Genomic DNA, 9,433 nt, shown 5'->3' on the forward strand with positions numbered 1-9,433 from the left:
ACAAACAAGTGTCAGAAAAGACAGTAAGCAAATTAAAGAAATGCCAGAAACATGACGACAACCATTCTAGGGAAAATGGTATCTGTTTCATTCACTCTCAAAAAATCAGTGGACTTCAATAAAAGTTAAACTTCAGATTTGTCTAGAGTTATCCTAGGGGACGGGACAACAATGGAAAATTATGATGTTGAAATTTTTAGAATTTTATGCCATAAATGACTATCTGTACACAATATCAAACTATGTAAATTCAAGTGACATATTCAAGCTGTTTTCCAAATATTGTCTTTTTTATTGCTTAAGTTTCATCTTGTTAATAATAAAATCCAATGTTCTTATGATGACTCTATGTGACCTGGCCCTTGAAAACCTGCAAACCTCATCTTTTATTTTCATTTCTTCATTCACTGTTCAGCCTTCACTAAGCCACAGTGACCTTCACACTGTTTTTGAAACACTCCAATCAGACTTCAGGACCTGACCCTCTACCTGAAAAGCTTTACCCCAAGACATTCTCATGGCTTAGCCATTTACTTCAATCAAGTCTCTGCTCACTTTCCTTTCCTCGAAGAGGATTCTCTTAGCACAAGCATGTCAAACTCAAAGGCTAACACAGGCCAAATAAACAAGACATAAGTTTACATGGGTTGCAAAAAACCAAAAGCTTCAATTTTCATAGAAACGTAGGTTTATTTCAATGGAGACATACTGAATACAAAGGGTTGAAATAATTAAGTAATCATTAACATAAAATAATAGAATATTTTAATAAATTTAATATTTTTCTTGGACATTAACTTACCACTGAATAACTGCAAAAAGTAATAAGCATAACGCAAAAAAGCCATGTTTTTCTTGTTCTCCGAAAGTGAAATATTTCCTATTGCACACACCAAACAAGTCAATCCAAGATTAATGGTGTGGCAATCAGCTACTAAAATATTCACCGCTAGTATTAGTAGTGAGAAGTGGTGCGCCTGGGAAATGAATGCAGCATGATTATAGTAATCAGTCATTAGCGAACATTGTAGTTCATTATTAATAATTATACATAAAAGGATATTGTAAAAATTAAGTTACAAAATTTTTATTAAAATGTTTCTTACATAACGTTATATTGGCTGGACCACAAAAATATTCATTGTGGGCCTCATGCAGCCCACAGGCTGTGAGTTTGACATGCTTGCCTTAGCACCTTTTATAAAATAGTACCCAGTTTCTGTCATTTTCTATCCCCTTATTTGATTTTATTATTCTTCATAGAGGCTATATTATGAAGTACATCTTAATATTTTTGGTTGTCTGTCACCCCTTACTAGAATAAAAACTATACGGTGTCCATGAATGTTGCTAATCTGTTTATGCTATATCCCTAGCACCTAGCACAGTGCCTTACACATAGTAAATACTAAAATATTCACTGAACTGATAGTTTCAAGTCCCATTTGACAAGTCATTATACATCAGGTGGAAACACAGTCTCCATGCTATAAGTGAATAAATTTTAAATTCTGTTCTCTAATCAGCTATAAATACAAAATCTCTGTGACCTTCCTTATTTTAATTCAAGTGTTCTCCAAGTATAGCTCTCAAATCAATAACATCAGCATCATCTGTTAACGTGTTGGTAGTTCCCAAATGAATACAAAATTGGGGGTGGGGGCCCAGCAATTTGTATTTTAACAAGCCCTTCAGGTGAGGCTTTGAAAACCATCAGTCTAATCTGAGTCCTTTTCCACAAGGGAAATTCTAAGAAAGGTATGCTAGAAAGAAATCTTCTTAAACCTAAGAGAGAGAGAGAGAGAGAGAGAGAGAATAAACATATAAAAACCTAAGTCCATAAAAGGCAAAATTGGAAAGATAGCTACTGCTTTTTCTAGAGTTTGTTTTGTTTAATATTAGCAGACCATTTTTTTGCATGCTCTGTTAGATCTGGGTCAATATATGCTGCTATGGATGCCGTTTAAAGCATCCTTAAACAGCAGGCCTTCAAATAACGTCATTTTGTTCAATGTCATTTTATTATAATGTTGATGGGGGAGGAATCAATTCCTAGCTGGGCCACTCACAGTCTATATTGAGTACACATGTCTCCTCATGTCTGCGTGGGGTTTCTTTCTCTGGGTACTCCAGTTTCCTCCCACATCCCAAAGCTGTGCACACTACATGAATTGGTGTGTCTAAATCGTCAGTCTGAGTGTGGGTGTGAGTGCTCTGTGATGGGAGGGTGTCCTGTCCAGGGTGGATCCCTCCTTATGCTCTTAGCTGCCAGGATACGCTCTGCCCACCCACCACTCTGAACTGGAATAAGTGATCTGGGAAATCATTTTCTTACTTGTTTTTAATTCATCTTTCCTAAATGCATGTATAGCTCACATTTATTTCAATGATTAATACTAGAAGTATTTGGGATCTGTCTTTAGAAGTTTGGTGATGGTTTTGTGACCAAAACTATGCTGCAGGAACTTAACTCTTGTTTATACCAACTAGTCTATGGTAAAATGGGTTTTCCTTATACGTTCTTTCACTTAAAGTTGCGGTTTCCAAGAACCTACTGACAAAATAAATGAGAACTTACTGTACCTACTGCCTCTCAATGAACATAAGTACTAGTATCTACTGGTGAGGTTGAGTTTGAACTTTTTCTTCATAGATTAAAACCTCTTGATTCTAATTGATTTTTACTTTCTTCAGAAACATTTAAATACTTTAAGGGTATATTCCTCTATTCTGGATAATACCATGAGCTCAGCGGTCACCATTTTCAAAATGATATATTGCAACTTGATAACTATTGAACCTAAAGGCCAAGATTTTACTGGAAAACTGGAAATAGGAAGGACAGTGATCTGAATGTGGGTGCGTATCTACATTGGTGACCATCCTTTAGAAAAAGTGACAATGTTCTTGAAAATTCTTCTTTTGGTTTTGACTTCCTTTTTTTTCAAATTCAAGATTATTAGGGCATGTGAATAAAATAACATTTGAAAGAACTTAGAAAAGCATAAAGCACTATACAAGTAATAATAATACAAATAGTAGCTAACTACTAATTGGATACCTTTCTGTGTTTGGCACTATACAAAGCACTTGGCATACATATCACAATCTCTCAGCAATACTTTAAGGTAGGTATTATTATTTTTTTAATATTTTTTATTGATTTCAGAGAAGGAGAGGGAGAGAGAAACATCAATGATGAGAGAGAATCACCAAACGTCTGCCTCCTGCACACCCCACACTGGAGACCGAGCCCACAACTCGAGCACGTGCCCCACGGGGAACCAAACCACAACCTCCAGGTTGACAGGTCGATGCTCAACCACTGAGCCACCCTGGCCAGGCAAGTACCTCACTTCTGAATATGAATAGACAGCTATTTATGAAAAGTCATGAATGTGAAGTACGAACAAAAAAAGTTCACAGGGAGATGAAAATGTAGGAAATAAACACTATAATTAATATTCTAGAGAAGTAAGAGAAGAGATTGCATCCATGAAACAAGAACAGGATGCCATTTAAAAACAAAGCATAACAAAAATGAGGACAGGAGAAAGGAGGCTATCAGAGAACCAGAAAGAACTTTAAAATTTAAAAATATGATAGAAGAAATGTAAAAATACAACAGAAGAGTTCAAAGGCAAAGTTAAGAAAATATCACAGAAGAAAAAAATAAAGATAATAAGAAAATAAGATCAGTTTGAGTGATCCAATGACTGAATCAAGAGTTCTAAAAAGAGTGAGGAGAAAAAAATGGACAGGAGGAAATTACTAAAATAAGAATGTATATGATAATTTCTCAAAACTGAAGGAAATGTGTGTTCATATTGAAATGTTTTCAGCTGAGGTTCATTCTGCACACTGGATGAAAAAAGACCCTATTCTAAGGTGCATCATCATGAAATATCAGAACATTAGGAAGAAAAGAGGACCTCAAAACCTTCCAGGGAGGAAAAAGCAAACAAACCAACCTGGAGTCCCAGAGGAGGTATTAGTGTCAAACTTCTCAGTAGCCGCATGGGAAGCTAGCTGGACGAAAAGAAGCAACGCCTTTACATTTCTGAGGGAAAATTATTTTTAACCTAGAATTCTATACCCTACCATCCAATTGCTGCTAAAAATAAAGACATTTCATTCATGCTCGGTCTGAAACGTTTTTACCTTTCCTGGGCTTTTTCTCGGGAGAGTATGGCAGGATAACCTCCATTAAACCAAATGAGTAAATAAATCAAGAGGAAAATATGAAGTTTAGGAAACAGAAGATCCAACAAAAGAGAGACGTGGAAGAAATGCTCAAAATAATGAAAAAGGGAAGTGTCAGGATGACAGCTGGACCATGGGCCTAGCAAGCAGTCGGTGCAGACGGGAGCTGGACAATGAAAGTATCCGGGTGGTGTCAGAAGAGATGCCTATGAGAAAACAAACAAAACAGAGAGATTTATACTTCTGTCAGAGGACTTGGCTGAAATTAGTGATTTCTATATAGAAACTGAAGTTTAAAAGAGACAATTATCATCCTAGGGGGAAAAATTATTATATATGGTGCAAAGGGAATAGGAAGCAGCTCATCTAGGAACAACATTTCCATAGGCACAACAATGCAAACACCAAAATCAGGTTTAACCAAAATTGTGATATCTTTAAAATGGAAGGATGGATATAGATGAAGGGTATGTAGAGTGTGGTATAAAAAAATAAAATACTTTCCCCATATAAGGAAATCAAGAGGTAATATCTAAACTGAAAAGTCAAGGGGGGAAAACAAAAACAAACAAACAAAAAACAGTATAAGCCTCAGAATGAACAGCTAAAGGGGTAGGTATTATTATCTTCATTTTACAAATGAGGTTAGGTAACCTGCCCAAGGCCGCGTAATTACAAAATAGTACATGTAAAATATGAACCAAGATCTGTCATATTTAAAATCCTATGCTGCTTGCAATTTACAATAGCTAAGATCTGGAAACAGCTCAAGTGCCCATCAGTAGATAGGTGGATAAAAAAGCTGTGGTACATTTACACCATGAAATACTATGCATCTGTAAAAGAGAAGGAACTCTTACCATTTGAGACATGGAGGGACCTGGAGAGTATTATGCTAAGCTAAATAAGCCAGTTAGAGAAAGATAAGTATCACATGATCTCACTCATATGTGGAACCTAATGAACAAAATAAATTGATGAACAAAATAGATCCAGGGATATAGAAGAATGGAACAGACTAACAAATCTCAGAAGGAAAGCAGTGGATGGGCGGTGGGAGGGGGGAGAGATTAACCAAGGAATTTATATGCATGTATGCATAACCCATGGACACAGACAATAGTGTAGTGAAGGCCTGGGAGGTGTGGGTGTGGGGTGGAGGGGGTCAATGAGAATAAAGGGAGACATCTCTAATACTTTCAACAATGAAGATAAATTTAAAAATAAATTTTAAAAAATCCTATGCTGTTAACTACTATACTCATTAATCCAGCTTCACTTTCACTGCACCCATAACTACACCTATATGTATACATTTATTTTTTTAAAATATATTTTATTGATTTTTTACAGAGAGGAAGGTAGAGAGATAGAGAGCTAGAAACATCGATGAGAGAGAAACATCGATCAGCTGCCTCCTGCACACCTCCCACTGGGGATATGCCCGCAACCCAGGTACATGCCAGTTTTGCTCAGTGGTTAAAGCATCAGCCCTGGGACTGAAGGGTCACAGGTTCAGTTCCGGTCAAGGGCATGTACCTGGGTTGCCAGCTCAATCCCCGGCCCTGGTCAGGGCACATGCAGGAGGCAACTAGTCAATGTGTCTCTCTCACATCTATGTTTCTCTCTTTCTGTCTTTCCCCCTCCCTCCCACTCTCTCTAAAGCCAATGGAAAAATATCTTCAGGTGAGGCTTAACAATATATATATATATATATATTATATTCCCAGTGGATAAATTAAAACATAAAAGAAGTATGAAGTATTTAAAACAAAGAGTTAAATTTTCCTTTGCTATCATCCAACTGCAATCTCACTTTTATTCATATTTGAAATGGTCAAAATTCTATATTTGCCTCAAGAGGAATATTTTCTCACTAAATATTAAGCAGAAATGTTCTGAAAATATCTATTTTAATAGCTCCTCTATAAAAAAGTCTATTTTAATTACAATAAATGGAATAGTTATTACATTTCTTAAACATGATTCTGTGAAGTGCACTTCAATTTTCAAAGCAAACATCTGTACTATTAAGATAGTCCCAAGTAAACTTGTCACTTTTATTACAAATGCTTTAGTTAGTTGAACTGTGATGTGGACACAGTCCAATACCTCTGCCTTTCCATTCAACTATGGTTTCTCCTCTGTCAGCTCTATCATGTGATACATTAGTCAGGAACTTGGCATTCCATACAGATTTGCTTCACTCTCCAACAGGGCAGGTGTATTTATTTAACAAATCTTTGGCAGTAGCACAGATTTTTTTTTTTTTTTGGTCTGCTAAAAAAAAAGAATGCTTTATTATACAATTGTCTACTTGCTTGATCCTAATTTGGAGGAGTCTCAGTGTATCTCCAAGTGCCACATTTCAACCTGAACAACCCATTTCCATATCTGCTACACAGACATTGCACACTAGGACTTACATAGCAGAGAATGAATTGGTTGAAACTTTGTCTTCTTTCTTCTCCACTCTTTTGGTCAATTCCTGTTCAGCAAGTTCCAAGCTGGCTCAGTGAGATTTAATTATTCTTCAATGCTTTTCTGTGTCAATTAGAAGACAATGATAGCATGCTGACACTGTCAACATTTTGTGACAACCAAAAAAGTGCACTGCAGTAAATGACAGTCTCAGCTCACAAATGTGGGGACCTGAGTCTTTATATTCTTTCCATTAGCTTTAGTGCTCAACTTCCAAAATGCTGGCTCTAAAACCCAACATACTCTCATTGAGTCATCCTTTTACAATGCTATTCAGAATTTCTGGATGATCCTATTTTGATCCTTCTTTGTCCAGAGACAATAGAACTCTGACTAATTCATGGGGGCGTCAATATTCTGGCTGAATATCACCTGAACACATATTTACCTGTTTGTGCCATTTGCTACAGCTGCATCAGGACTGAAGAGAGGCAGCTCCAAAATCCTGGGAGAAAGACCTACCAGCCTGAGTATTAGTATGTGAGTTGGAGACAGCTCTATTTTATAGCCATTCCCAACAAGATTTCTATAGATGTTTAAAACAAAATGAATTTCTTGGTGCAGCAGGTCTTTGAATAATGTCAGTTAATTCAACATCATTTTGTTATAATATTGATAAGATGCCATAGTAACTTAACTTTTGCTTTGGGCTGATGCAAGAGCCTAGTGCAGTGGTGGGAAAGATGTCAACAGGAACTGTTCTGCTACCAGGGCCTGGGGCTGACTTGTCCCTCTTCCCGTTGGTGCCAACAATGTATTGAAGAAATTGTAAAGAAAAAGAAACACTCATTCACTGCTGGTGAGAATGCAAACTTGTACAGCCACTATGGAAAATAGTATGTAGGCTCCTCAAAAAATTAAGAATACAGTTACCATATGACCCTGCAACCCCTATTTTGAGTATCTACTCAAAAAAATTGATAACATTTGTAAAGATATATGTACCCTTATGTTCATTGCAGCATTATTCACAGGGGCTAAGGCATGGAAACAACCAATTAGCTTTATAGATGATTGGATAAAGAAGATGTGGTACATATATACAATGGAATGGTACTCAGCCATAAGAAAAGAAGAAATACTACCATTTACAGCAACATGGATCTTTAGAATATCAAGCTAAGTAAAATAAGTCATATGAAAAAATTCAAGAGCCATATTATTTCACTCATATATGGAATATGGGATATAAAACTGAAAGCAAAAATGAACAAACAAGAAAAATAAACAAACAAAAATTCATACATGCAGAAAAAACTATGGTGGTTACAAGAGGGGAAGACTGGCAAGGAAGAAAGCAATGGGTAAAGAGTGTCAAATATATGGTGACAGAAGGATATTTGACTTTGAGTCGTAAACACACAATTCAATACACAGATGATGTATTATATAATTGTATACTTGAAATCTATATAATTTTATTAACCAATTTCACCTAAAAAAATTTAATTTGAAGAAAAAAGGATATTGGATATTGATGAACCTGAAGAAGGTATAAAGGCTCTTAAGACTGAAAGTGATGTTCAAGAACCAGCTGAAGCAGAGGATGATCTTGATATTGCACCTGACAATAAAAAGAAGAAATAGAAAAATGTCAAGTTCCCAGATGAGAATGGAATTCTAGAGAAAGACAAAGCTTTAGAAGATGAAGACAGCAAAAAAGATTATGGTCTCTCATTCAGTAACCATAAAGGCCCTACATAGGCAAGCTCAGAAAGAAACTACATGTATGAGGAGCTGCTAAATCAAGTGTTCAAAATCATGAGGGAAAATAATCCAGATAAGGTTGCTGGAGAGAAAAGTAAATTTGTTATGATACCGCCGAAGGTCATCTGAGTAGAAACCATGTCAACTTCTTTTGTCAACTTTACACATATCTGTAAACTATTACATCATCAGTTCAAACATCTCATTGTGTTTTTATTTGCTGAATTGGGTACAAGTGGTTCTATCTATGGTAATAACCAACTTGTAATCAAAGGAAGATTCTAAAAGAAACAGATAGAAAAAGGTTTTGAGAAGATATATCAACAGGGGAAGAGATGGCAGCTGAATAGGCCCTTTTCTTGCACCTCCTCCCAGGGCCAGACTGGAAATAAAGATAATTGGGGAACACTCACCCAGAATTACCAACTGAGGTCCAGCTAAAAAGGAGACTTATATCAAGGAAGAACAGAAAACACCTGGCAAGCTGATAAAAAATCTTAGTATCCACTAGATACCACTAGACTGTATATGAGGATTGAGACCCAGCTAAGGGTAGAGTAATATTCTGGAACACTCTCAGAGGAGAAGCTTTGTGATGGGAAACACACCCACCACTTCCTCTGTAATCTGAATAGCCCACACACACCCTCATGGGAGACCCAGATTTCTATACTCCCGATTCCACCTACAGCCCTTTCAGAAACAGACTTTTGAATGATTAATATTGATAGCTGGAGACGAGAACCAAGATGGCGGCATCGGTAAACACTGGAGAATGCTGCCTTGCACAATCACTTCAAAAATACAACTAAAGGACGGAACGGGCATCATCCAGAACCACAGGAAAGCTGGCTGAGGGGAAATTCTTCAACTAGAAGGAAAGAGAACAGCATACCGAGACTCAGAGGAGGCGCAGTGCGGAAAACACAAAGGTGCGGAGGTGCGCGCAGAGCAGGCTGGTGGCTGAGGGCACGGTTGTTGTTTTCAATCAGGAGGGAGGCTCAGGCCCTGAGCTCCAGTTCTGGGCGAGTCTCTCGGGACA

At 37.0% G+C, this 9,433-nt stretch overlaps 1 pseudogene; it reads left to right on the top strand.

Moving 5' to 3' along the window:
- Positions 1-4,336: 4,336 nt before the first annotated feature.
- Positions 4,337-8,832, top strand: LOC102756787 (annotated as a pseudogene).
- Positions 8,833-9,433: the final 601 nt, after the last annotated feature.

The sequence above is a fragment of the Myotis davidii genome, unplaced genomic scaffold (genome assembly GCF_000327345.1).
Source record: "Myotis davidii unplaced genomic scaffold, ASM32734v1 scaffold1270, whole genome shotgun sequence".
NCBI classification, from domain to species: Eukaryota; Metazoa; Chordata; class Mammalia; order Chiroptera; family Vespertilionidae; genus Myotis; species Myotis davidii.